The sequence below is a fragment of the Stylophora pistillata genome, chromosome 1 (assembly GCF_964205215.1).
Source record: "Stylophora pistillata chromosome 1, jaStyPist1.2, whole genome shotgun sequence".
NCBI lineage: Eukaryota > Metazoa > Cnidaria > Anthozoa > Scleractinia > Pocilloporidae > Stylophora > Stylophora pistillata.
This window is the reverse complement of record NC_142519.1, coordinates 4596250-4608223: the sequence shown is the minus strand read 5'-3', so window position 1 is coordinate 4608223 and position 11974 is coordinate 4596250. Positions and strand designations below refer to the sequence as shown.

Here is an 11974-nt window from a genome sequence, read left to right as displayed (position 1 = left end):
GGTTCTCGGAGGATACTTTCAATTCCATTCTGAGCCGAATCCGCAATGACCTAGAAGGCCAGACAATAAATGAAGACCCCATATCCCCCGAATGCAGACTTGCATGATTTCCACTGGATCCTTCACTGCTTTTTCCGGTTGCTTCCACTTCTCTCTTCATCTTTTCGTTAAAGGACGCCTGGCAATACGCCACTGAAGCCCCTGCTTTCCAACCAGGAAAATTTTCCCCATTTTTACAAACGGAACATAGTATACAGAACGAGTCTTTGCATGTTAAGCACGCTTGTTGTGTCTTGAAAACAAGACGGACACATGCCTGTTTCTCTCCCCGCCATCTTGTTCGCGCACAACACTTAGCTCCAAACTGGAGACTTGTTGGTAGAACATAATTAATGTAATTTACGTAAAATGTATGCATTTAGTTCGGCACATGAGAAGAGCGACTTTTGAATCAGTTACCGCTTCAATGTCGAATAATCCGACAGGCCTTGTCGAACTTGACGACGTTTGCCGCACCTAATCAAAGCGGTCGAACCGAACTGATTCAGACGCTGCTCTTTTTCCGGACTTAATTCATTAGTTAGGTTCGGCACACGAGTGGAGTAGTGTGTGAACCAGGCCTAAATGACAACAAAATTACATTTTCCAACATCTGCCAGCCTTTTCAATGCTTGCGCTCGCGCTCGCGATTTCTTTTGCAGCTGTTGTGTAGGGATCACAGAGTATACCAACATAAGATGAATCACGACTTCGAGAATAGCCGAGGATGGACAGTACGCGGAAGTTCCTAACCAATCTTGAGGTTAAACTGAAGACAAAATGTCGGAAACAGACTTTTATCCAGAAATATTTGATATAGTACATAGTTATACTCGTCACAAGATTCTACAGCGGCGCTTTTCCTCCATTCTCCGAAATGGTTACCCACTGCGAGGGACAAGTATTGGCTTCCCCTGTGCAGGTTTGATAATCAAGTTTCTTGGAGAGGACGTGGCAGATGGGAATCGAAAAATCAGAGCAGTTTTTAGTACGGCTGTAGCGGATCGCATTGTTATGGAACATTCACAATTATTTTCCGACGCCGCTTACAAGAAGAATTTTCGAATCTCCCTTGAAAACCAAACCACGGTGGTCAATGAAATGGGTAACTTGATCTTCAAAGAGAAACAGCATTTAGGAACTGTAGCACCATTCCTTGATTTTGGGGCTTCGTTAGCTGCTTACTGCGAGTCAAAAGAGCATTTAGGTGTTGTAGCAGTGGAGAATGTTGTGGAATCGATAACAAACTATTTTTGCCGCCATGTTGGATCCTGGTTGAAAGCTAATGGTGGGACGGTAAGTTTAGTTATTTATATTTAGTATAGTTTTATTAGTGTTGGATCACAAATATTGCAACTTGGCTGACTACTTCTCACTATCTGTTCTCTGGTAGATAATGAGTAAGAGGGGGCCCTAATAGCGTGCAGTACGTTGTAAAAAAATGATCTACAGTGGAATCCCGATTTCTCGAACCCTCGGTTTCTCGAACCTCCCGATATCTTGAACCAAACCTTGTTTCCCTTGGATTTGCTTCACTTGTAATTTCACCCCTGATTTCTCGAACCAATTTCCGTTTCCCCAAGAGGTTCGAGAAATCGGGATTCCACTGTAACTTGTTGGATAGCTGTTGTAGGTAATTTTTATTCTAAGGTAAATTTAATTTTTCACTAGGTACAATTTTTTAGCCTGGGTAATTTTGCACCACAATATTTTTTTCACTTGCTATGGGGTAACTAACTCTTGTTTTTATTGATAACAGTGATAGAGATATTGGGCTTTGCCAAGATAAGGGTATAACAATCTGAGAGAGCAAGATCTTGACTGCAATTAGCCTGATTCTGTCAGTTAGTCAATCAGAGGATTAGATCTAGGGTTAGGGTTAAGTGTTAGATAACATAATGACTTTATTGGATAATACAATTACTGGTAGAACCAGTAGTTCTCATTGTGGTCCATATAAACAATTGAAACAAATAATTCAAATTGAACATGACACAAATGGCAAAAGTATGAAGAAAAATACAATTAAAAATTAAAAATTTCTGCTTATGGTAAAATTATCCACTCTAGATTTCCGATCGATATATTTCTTGTATAGTTGATTTCTAAGTTTACAAAGGGAAGTGAGACCCCTTGTAGAACTGTCTTGGTTGTTCCATAATCTAGTGCCACTTGCAAGAAATGAACACTTGCTGGTCATTGTGCTAAAAAAAGGTGTGAATAAGTCCAAATTAGTTGATGCCCGAATTGTGTAATTATGTCTACTTTTAACATAATGAATATGATGATTAAAATAATCAGGACATTTCCTATGGATAATGTTATGCATAATACACAATTTCCTATGCTCTATGTCACTAATGGGGATCCAACCTAATCTCTTAAAAAGGCCAACTGTTCTGTCAGTACCTGCATTTAAAATTACTTTGGCACAACGTTTTTGAATTCTAAGGAGCCTTTGTAAATTATCGATTTTAGTGTTTCCCCACACTGAACAACAATATTCAAAGATTGGTTTAATTAAAGCGTTGTATAGCAAAATCCTAAGTGTTAGATTCAGGTACTTTCTGGCTCGTTTAAGAAGATTTACCCTAGAATTTAATTTAGGGATCATGTAATCTGTATGGCTATTCCAATTAAGATGCTTGTCAATCTTCGCACCAAGCAGCTTTTTGTTTACAGCCTCTTTGATTTCAGTGCCTCGCAACGAAAGGTTAGATGGGTTTGTGCAGTGGGAAAGTTTTTGCTTGGTTCCAACTAGTAGCTGTTTTGTTTTCTTTGCATTTGGGACCATCTTGTTTTGCAAGAACCAGTGATTTGCTTTGTTGAGACCTCCCTGAAGTCTGTGTTGGATATGCAAGGGATTAGAATTAGCTATCCATAGTGTAGTGTCATCTGTGTAAATATCAACATTGCAATCAGGTATTGCAAGTGGAAGGTCATTGATATACAACAAGAAAAGGATGGGACCCAAAATAGAACCTTGTGCAACGCCTCTAGTAATCAGAAGTGCATCAGACAGTGATCCATTGATACAACATCGCTGCGTTCGATCGTGTAGGTAAGACTCAAATCACCGCAGAGATGTATTATCAGTGTGGTACAGACTGATTTTTGATAAAAGTAAGCTGTGAACTACCAGATCAAAAGCTTTACTAAGGTCCAGCAGTGCAGCGCCAACAAGTTCTTTTGATTCCATAGCTTTGAGCCAGTTGTCAGGGTTAGGGTTCAGATGTACCAGCAGATTGAAGAACAGAAAAAAGGAAGATAGATTTTGAAAAAAAAAAAATAGATGTTGTGCTGTTGGTTCTCAGTTTAAGATGTTAGCTTACTGTACTGGTATGAGTTTTTGTTGCCAAAAACTTAACCCCTAAAACTGATAAATTTCTAATTTCTCCTAATGATTTCTCCCTCAAATCAAGTATTAAAGTCATGAGAATGAAGAAAATTATCAGACTCGAGAAGCTCTCGATTGTTAGAAAAATTCCTCTTACAAGTTCTAAAGGAAATTAATATATATAGAACTTTTGAGCATTTACAGATGGATGTGAGGGTAATAAAGGTGAAATACATGTAGCATCAAGAAATCCACTTCTTTAAAAAGTTAACAATGTTTTTATCTTATTTATTCATTTTTATCTACTTATTTGTATTATTTATTTTTTAATTTATTTTTTTTATTTATTTGTGTTGTTAGGACATGCTTCGCTCAGCCAGAATGGAGAGCCAGGAACACTTTGCTATATCTAGAAAGAGAAAGGTAAACTTTTCAAATTAATTGAAGCTTATGGTGGAGCAAAGTTATCAGGATGGTAATCCACAATTTTACATTGAGACTTGTCAACTTATTTTACAACTCCAACATCTGCTGAAAATTGATTCATATGAAACTTGGTTTGATTATGGGATGCTCCTGTATGGTAAAGAGGATTTTCTTGAAGCCAAGAATGCCCTGGAAAATGCCATCAAAGGACTTAATACCCATGGACTCTCCACCAGTTCATCTTTCTAAGGACAGTGTCATTTTCGAGTTGGTGTCATTGATAGTCACCTGGACACTTTTCAGAAGCTATGGTGTCTTTTCAGAAAGCTTTCAAGTTTAAGATTATGGTGGGAAACAACGAGATCTCATCTGCCATTTGCCATCACTGGCAAGGTTATTTGCATAGAAGAATGGAAGACTTTGAAAAAGCACTTGAGGTTCAAAATAAAGCTTTGAAGGAGATGGAACAAAATACAACAGTTGATTCTTCAAGGACTCAGGTTCCTTGCGGACTTGTACTTTGAACTAGGCTGCATTCATTATGAATTAGGAAATGTTGAAAATGCTGCCAGCTTTCTTGAAAAGTCTCTGTCCATACACGAGGAACAAGTGGGTTATTTTAAACCCAAACTTTGGTTGTACATTCACCTGGCCAAGGTTCAGTATTTAAAAAGCATTAGATGCTCTGAATCAATAAATGAATGGACACAGAAAACTCTTTCTTTCCTTGAGAAGGCTGTAACATTGTGCATGGAAAACTCCCACAGTGGACACTTTCGTGACAAACTTCCAGTTGTTATGTTTGCACACACAGACCAAATTGAAAAGCTGGAAGGTATTCTTCCTTTGGCACTTAACCTTTGTTCATTGCTAACTTCTTTCTTGAGTGAAGAGAATGGAACAATTAAACAGAGATTAGAGAAGGTACAGAAAGATTTTGAGTACTTGCTGAGCACTGTTGTGAGAGCAGCAGACCAAGACCAGCAACCTAACTTGCTTCATGATGGATCAAATAGGTCAGTACTTGGCATGTTGTTTGGTTTCATCATTTTCAGGCATCTACTTTTTGGTGCAAGAAAACCAGACCTCTTTGAATTTCAATAAACTTGATAGGTACATTAAAAAGCATGTCTGAAAAATTGAAAGTAAATACCAGCATAATAAAGTGTTGTGATATTTCTAACTTTCTCTTTATTTGAATACTGTACATGTGCCACATATAAATGGCATGATATACTAACATTACCTATCGTAATTGCAGCTAAACGTTTCTTTGTTTGTCTCTGTTTAGGGTCACATTATGTCATATGGTTACCTGCACTATAGCCACTTTTTTGTCCACTTCCCAACCGAACAGTACTTACCAAGAATAATCGTGGCAGTTTCATCACGACACACAATACAACAACAAGAAATTCAAGGCTGTGCGTTTCTTGTACAAAAAAAATGTACCACAAACTTTTACCCTGATAAAATCATCGCTTTCAATTTATTTCGTATTATTAAATAAATTCCATTTTAGGGAACTTGACGAATGTATGTTGACCTTGAAATGTAGATTAGATTAGAGTTTTATGAATCAATGTTTTTTCTTTTTTTTTTTTCACAGAGGTGAGGAAGCTAAGCAGCATCACCCAACTGAAGGGCAGAGAGAAGTGGAGAATGGTGAGTGAATAATTTTCTTTTACATTTTAGGAAAAGGTTGAAGCAAATACTTTTTCCACGAACTATGAACAAGGAATTCTACCACACCTTAATTGTGCTTGTTATGGCAGGTTCATGTTTGTTTGAGCTAACTTTTTTCGATTAAACATAAGCCTTAAGGAAGTGATGTGATTTTCGTTAAGAGAAGTTCACTTTTCAGGCGGAACTTGCCGCACTGGTACTGACCGAGAGGCTACAACGAGCATGGTAGATAATTCCAAAATTCTTGCACACGAGCAATTTGAACTGCCCCAACTGAAGCTATAGCCTCCGCATCATTTACATATAGTGAAGATTTAAGTTTTGATTTGTTTTTTCCCAAAAGAAGATCACGATAATTTAACCCGGAGTCCAAAGATTGGCAACAGCTGATCGCTAGGAGGACTGAAAATTGACTTTTGGCGACCAGCTTATATGTAGCGCTGATCACCAGTGGGTGACTAACTTGAAGTTTTGTCAATGCTCCTCATGTAAATTACCGCTCAAGGAACAAAATTTCCTTCAGTTTCCTGGTCGCACTCTTGAAACTGGTCATCGATCACGGGCAGGAATAATATCTTTTAAAGCCGAGAAAAATCTTTGAAACTTCGAGTTTTTGTGTGTCGCTGGAAGCCGAAAAACTGTGCGAGTTGGAGTCCGATTTTTGCGTCCAAAATTTTTCACTTGTTGATCGAAACACATATTGTCAAATAGCCACTTTGTGTCCGAGTTAAAAAGTTAATTTGGACCATATAACCATTATACTACTGTGCTTTCCATTTCAAATGTAGAAGAGTTTTCACCGTTTGTTTTTGTAGTGGCTCCTCTAGAAATCCAAGCGCGTGGACGCCTTGCTTTGCAAGCCTACAACAAGGCCCTAACAGAAGGGAAGACCTGCGTGAGAAGAGTGCCGATTATGTTGATTGGTCAGGATGGTTCAGGAAAGACCAGCTTGAAAAATTCACTGATGGGGAAACGTTTCAATCCGCGGGAAGATAGCACGGTAGGAATTGATGTAGACTAGACCCATCGCATTTCAAAGTGTCAACTGAGCTTTGGACAAGTGGATTGAGGGGTGAAGTAACCAATTCTGTCTCAGCACTGTCCTGTGAACACCATGCCGGACGCCTTGCTGCAGAGATGTTGCGGCATGACAAAACCGACAACAGTGTGGAAGATGTTAAAGAGTCTGCTGAGTCGAGAAATGCCCCTCTGCTTGACACTACTGAAACAAACGAAGATTCTGCCTCAGTGCCTTCACGTGTTCCTTCAACAGGTACACGAAGTCTTTTTGAGCTCTTTGGTGTCGTGACAAATCCAGACGGTAACGAGATATCAAAAGACGCAGACCCTACTCAGACACCCAGCAGTGAAGATAGCAATAACAAAGATTGCAAGAACGTATCTCTTTCCGATGAACCTAACCCAGCACACAGGCAGAAAAAGAACTCAGTTCCTTTTCTCGAACCCCTTAAACCAGAGGAAATAGTGACCTTGATTGAAAGGTTACAAAAAGGTGTTGAAGATGAAGAGGAGGAAGAGGAAATCTATGCGGTGTTATGGGATTTTGGAGGACAGTCAGTCTACTATGTAACGCACCCAATCTTCCTCACTGTTAGAGCGATGTATCTTCTGGTTTATGACCTCAACCGTGATCCACACCAAGTAGCCAAACCAGTTGTGAGGCAAGGAACTTTCAGGAAATACGAGGACGGGTTTGGAGCAAAAACCAATTTGAATTATTTAGATTTTTGGATGACTTCCGTGGCGTCCTTTGGAGGCATAACTGAGAATTACGAAGTCAACTCTCAGTGTGGGGTTTTGCCAGAGAAACTGCCCCCTGTATTCTTGGTATGCACCCATGCTGACGGTCCCCATGGTGGCAGAATTCCTAGCGCATTTGCCCAAGAGATTTTTTGTTCTTTACAAGCCAAGCCTTATAGAACCCACTTATTTGATAGTGTGTTTGCTGTGGATAACACTAAATCAGGTCTTAAAGTGAGTGCCCAGAAGTCACACGTTTGAGAAAGGAAGTACTTGCTGTTGCCAAGGAGTTGCCACAAATGAAAGAAGCCATTCCAATCAAGTGGTTGAACTTTGAGAAGGCGGTGAAATTCGTTAAGGAACAAAATCACAAGTGGATAACACTGGAAGATGCAAGGCAAATCGCCAAGCGCGTATGCCAAGTTGTTGATGATAAAGAGTTCCAGACATTATTGAACTTTTTCCAGGACCAGAGGATTTTGATCCATTTTGATGACACGCTAGAGTTGAATAAAATGGTGATTTTGGATCCTCAGTGGTTAATTAGTGTGTTTAAGAGGGTCATCACCATTAAACCGTATAGCAATCAGGAGGAGCAGTTCAAGGAGCTATGGTTTCAACTCGAGACAACGGGAATCCTAGAAGAAAAACTTTTGAAACATCTTTGGGGTCCTTTGTTTGATGACAAAGAAACAGCAGAGAGCCTTGTTGCTCTCATGGAGAGATTCAGTCTGCTTTGTCTGTGGCCCTCGTCAGGTGCTGCCTGTGAGAAGCAATATCTGGTTCCATCCATGTTAATGTCCCATCCACCAGATGCCATCCTCAAACTGATCGCATCTGCGCAAATTCCCTCTCTCTTCATTAAATTTGAATCTGGTCAGGTCCCGCCAGGATTGTTCCCTCGTTTGGTGTTGCAGTTCTTTCAGTGGGGTAAAGATGGATTATGGAGTGCAGATAATCCACAGCTGTATCACAATTTTGCCAGATTCTATAAAGGTGGAGAGGAAGAGTGCTCTGTAATCCTTCTTTGCCATTCCTCTTCTGTCGAGATCGTTTATCACAGAGCGAAAGATAATTTTGGATTGGCAGACTGTTTGCAGTCAAGAATGAACTTGTCTACCGACTTGAGGCATGACAACTTTGATGTGATTTTCGCTCGTGATGTGCATAGGCAGGTGGTGTTCATTCTCGAATCAATGCGCAAGGAATTCTGTTGGTTGAAGAATATGAAGTATGACTCGCGTGTTCTATGCTCAATCTGTTGTCAAGGAGGTGCAATAAACTTCTGCCGCATTCATCGTGCCCAAGGTTGCACTCAGGAGGAGTGTCTGCATTTCTGGTCAGAATCGCAGCTACGTGGTGAAAAGCATATCGCTGTTTGCACAAAGTCTGCTGTTGCTCTGAATAACAAAGTTCACGTCAGCCAGTTGGCGCCATCGCTTGCACAGGTTGAGAAACAGGTGAGCTATACCTAAGACTCTGATTTATACCAAGTAATTACCTTTAGCTTCTATGTTACACTGCGCCGAAACTCTCCATTCGCGAGAATGGATCAGTCAGTAGTTGACCAACAGCGCACCCATCCCTCCCATAACCCAACAAAAGTCAACTAATAACAAGTTGGGGTTGATGTTGGGTCTGGGGAGGGGGAAGGGGTGGGTGCATCGTCGTTCAGATGCTAATATTGATCAATTATTTGTAAAAATAGCTACACTATGCTCAACTGAGTTGTTTCTTTTCTGCTTTGGAGGGATCACATTGTCCTCTGCATAGAAAGACGATCTTTATATTGAACGTTGTCCCTCTCGATTTTTTTGTAACAGGTTGCGATTGATGAACTTGGAAGTGTTCACTTGGGAGGTAAGTTTCAGCTTCCGTCCCACCGCAGGAGGCAGTCCGGATCAGTTTTTCGTCATTCTGCCTTGGTTTTTTAGGACAACATTGAAGTTCGAAATCGAAATCATTTTTCTAAAAACGCCTCGAGATTCAAACCTTGGTTTTTTATATGCCACGTTAAGGTTTTGTTTAGCAAATGGTTTTAATTTCCTCCTCATTTTCTTTGTTAGCTGATTTTTATTCCTATATCAGTCTGGTGTATTTTTGTAATTGTTGTTTTGAGAAACAACAAGTACACCAAGATGTTTAATTAACACTACCAGAAAGCGATTGATTCCAACGCGTTTCGCGAGAATGTTTGTTGAAAACTGATGAACACTTGGTTTAACTCATACAAAAACTTAACCTTCTCATAGCGGTTGCTTCGAACAATTCAAGGTCGGTGAACTTTACGTAAGGAGCTTACCTATTTTTTTTCAAACTTGAAAATCGTTTGTGTATCCGTGATCATAGTGTTGGATATACCGACCCTCTGATTCTGAAAACCCCTATCATCACTTCTCTAATATCACTCCACCGAATGGTTTGCTGATTAAGAATTTTTTCCTCCTTGTAGAAAATGACGGGAAATCATTAGCACTGCCTGAGAAGGTTGTGGAATCACTTTTATCTCGAACATGTGACCCCAAGGAGATTGTAAGGCAATTAATTGAGGAACTACAGGTGAGCCGTGCCTCTCTGGAACACCCGGAGCCTGAGACCAAGAGAATGATTCGATGTCTGGCGAGAAAGGCTAAAAGTTCCAACAAGTTTGATGTGGTGAATCATCTGAGAGAAATCGCACCAGCTGGTACTACTGGTCAGTTTGAGAGTTACGAAGCATGTTCTCTTGAGTCATTTGTGGCGGTGTGATTTATTGAATACTTTATTTATCCAGATGCTGAGATTCAAACATCTTTCTCCTTAGTTACAACGTGGTAGTGGCACCAAAAAGTATTCCAATATGTGTATATGGTCACAGGGTGTGGCTCAGCAGCTACTTTTCTGTAACTCTACACCAGAGCATCAGAGTGCGAAATTCCAAGGTTCGAGGTTCAATCCTTCGTCTCCTGACAAAACGAATACAATAACGTCTCTCTTAATTCAACGACAAAGCTGTGCACCTTTTGAATTTAAAGCTGTTTTTATGTTTGTTTAAATAATGATTTTTATTCGTTATTATTGTCTTTGTTTCGATTTTTGTTTCACTGTCAGTGTTCATCTTTCGTCAGGTCCCAGACTACCTGAAAAGCTTGACGTGCGGAATGTTCCCGTTACTCAGATGAGAAATCTTACCATAGAATTAAGTGGTAAGTGACATGTATTTGAAATTAGGCATCGTGTTCTCTTATCCATTTTTGAGGTTTTTTTTAACGTGATTAGGGGAAAGCAGAATAAATTTAAATTCATCAAGATACACAGTGTCACTGATGCAATTATTATTTAAGATTTCATGGATCGAATATTCATGTGAACAGGGAAATACCTATGCTTTTTGCTATGCAAAATTCATATCCACATGAGGTAGTTGCCTTTTTCAATTTTCACATTTTAGTCAAAGGAAAAATGTCCTCTCACAGTTTTGAAATATCTTCAAAACCAAGCAGAAAGGTTTCGTTTTCTCTTTCAGGCGGCGATGAGTGGAAAGTGGTCGCTGAGAAACTGGGACTGACTCCCAGAAAGATTCGTTTCCTTGACAACCGAACGCTGAACCCATTAGATGCTGCCCTGGCTTTTCTTGCTAACCAGCGACACATAAATGTGGGCAGTCTTTACGACGTCTTGATGGAGTGTGGGTATCCTGTGGTTGTAGATCACGTTAGCGAAGGAAAACTGGGATGATGTGATACAGAAAACTGATGTCGATGGGGTGGTTGGTAGGCTCGAAAATACCATCCTAGGGCGCCTGGATAGCTGCATGCCTCTGAAAACGGTGCGCATGTCATCAAGAGACCCGGGCTGGATGACTCCGCTCGTTCGATCGATGATACGAGCCAAATCACGCATATCGCTCAGTAATTAAGACCGTCTGAAAGTTATGAATAAAAGGATCTCTGAAGTGATCTGCAGAAACAGAAGGGACTTCATCGCCTCTATTGGAACTCGGGATTGGTGGAAAAAAGTGGATAAAACATCTCAGCGTCGCAAGCCGGTGGTCCCTCTATCTCTTGGCCACGACGAACTCAATGCGTTAAATGACTATTTAGGTGACCTATGTACTGACCACGCCCACATAAAGCCTACACCTCTGGAGATTAATGAAGACCAAGAAGTCCCAGAAATCTCAGAGCGACAAGTCCTGAATTCTCTTATGCGTATAAAGAAAACAGAAACAGGACCAGATGGTATCCCGTACACTATATGGAAAGACCACGCCGAGCTATTCGTTCCAGTTATCACCAGGGTTTGGAATCTGTCTCTTAGAAAACAAGCCTGGCCTGTCTCTTGGAAAAAGTCAGACCTGAACCCCTTGCCGAAGGTTGATCTACCTAAGGGAATATCAGACTTTCGCGGAATAAATGTGACACCTGTCATCGCAAGGTGCTTTTAGAAAGTTGTCTTAGGAACACACGCAAGGGAGACCTTCGATGAACATTCTGGGATCTCACAGTTTGCATACATAGAGGGAAGGAGCTGTACCAATGCTCTACTGACTATCCAACATACTGTCAATCAATATCTTGTTATCCCAGAGTGCAAAGCGGTACGCCTATTTGCTATGGATTTCAGCAAGGCTTTTGACAGTGTGAAACACGATTTCCTCTCACACAAATTGAAGCAGCTCCCCCTAAACCCTTTTATAGTAAACTGGTATCTAAGCTTTTTGGAAGACAGGCAGCAGAGAGTCAT

General features: G+C 40.4%; 1 pseudogene across 1 annotated transcript; it reads left to right on the top strand.

The window, feature by feature from the left end:
• The first annotated feature begins 732 nt into the window (after positions 1-732).
• Positions 733-10981, top strand: LOC148740938 (uncharacterized; annotated as a pseudogene). Its single transcript, XR_015998951.1, has 8 exons — positions 733-1335; positions 3737-4818; positions 5412-5467; positions 6304-8709; positions 9073-9109; positions 9702-9944; positions 10357-10434; positions 10755-10981. The product of XR_015998951.1 is annotated as an uncharacterized LOC148740938 (transcript).
• The last annotated feature ends 993 nt before the right edge of the window (positions 10982-11974 follow it).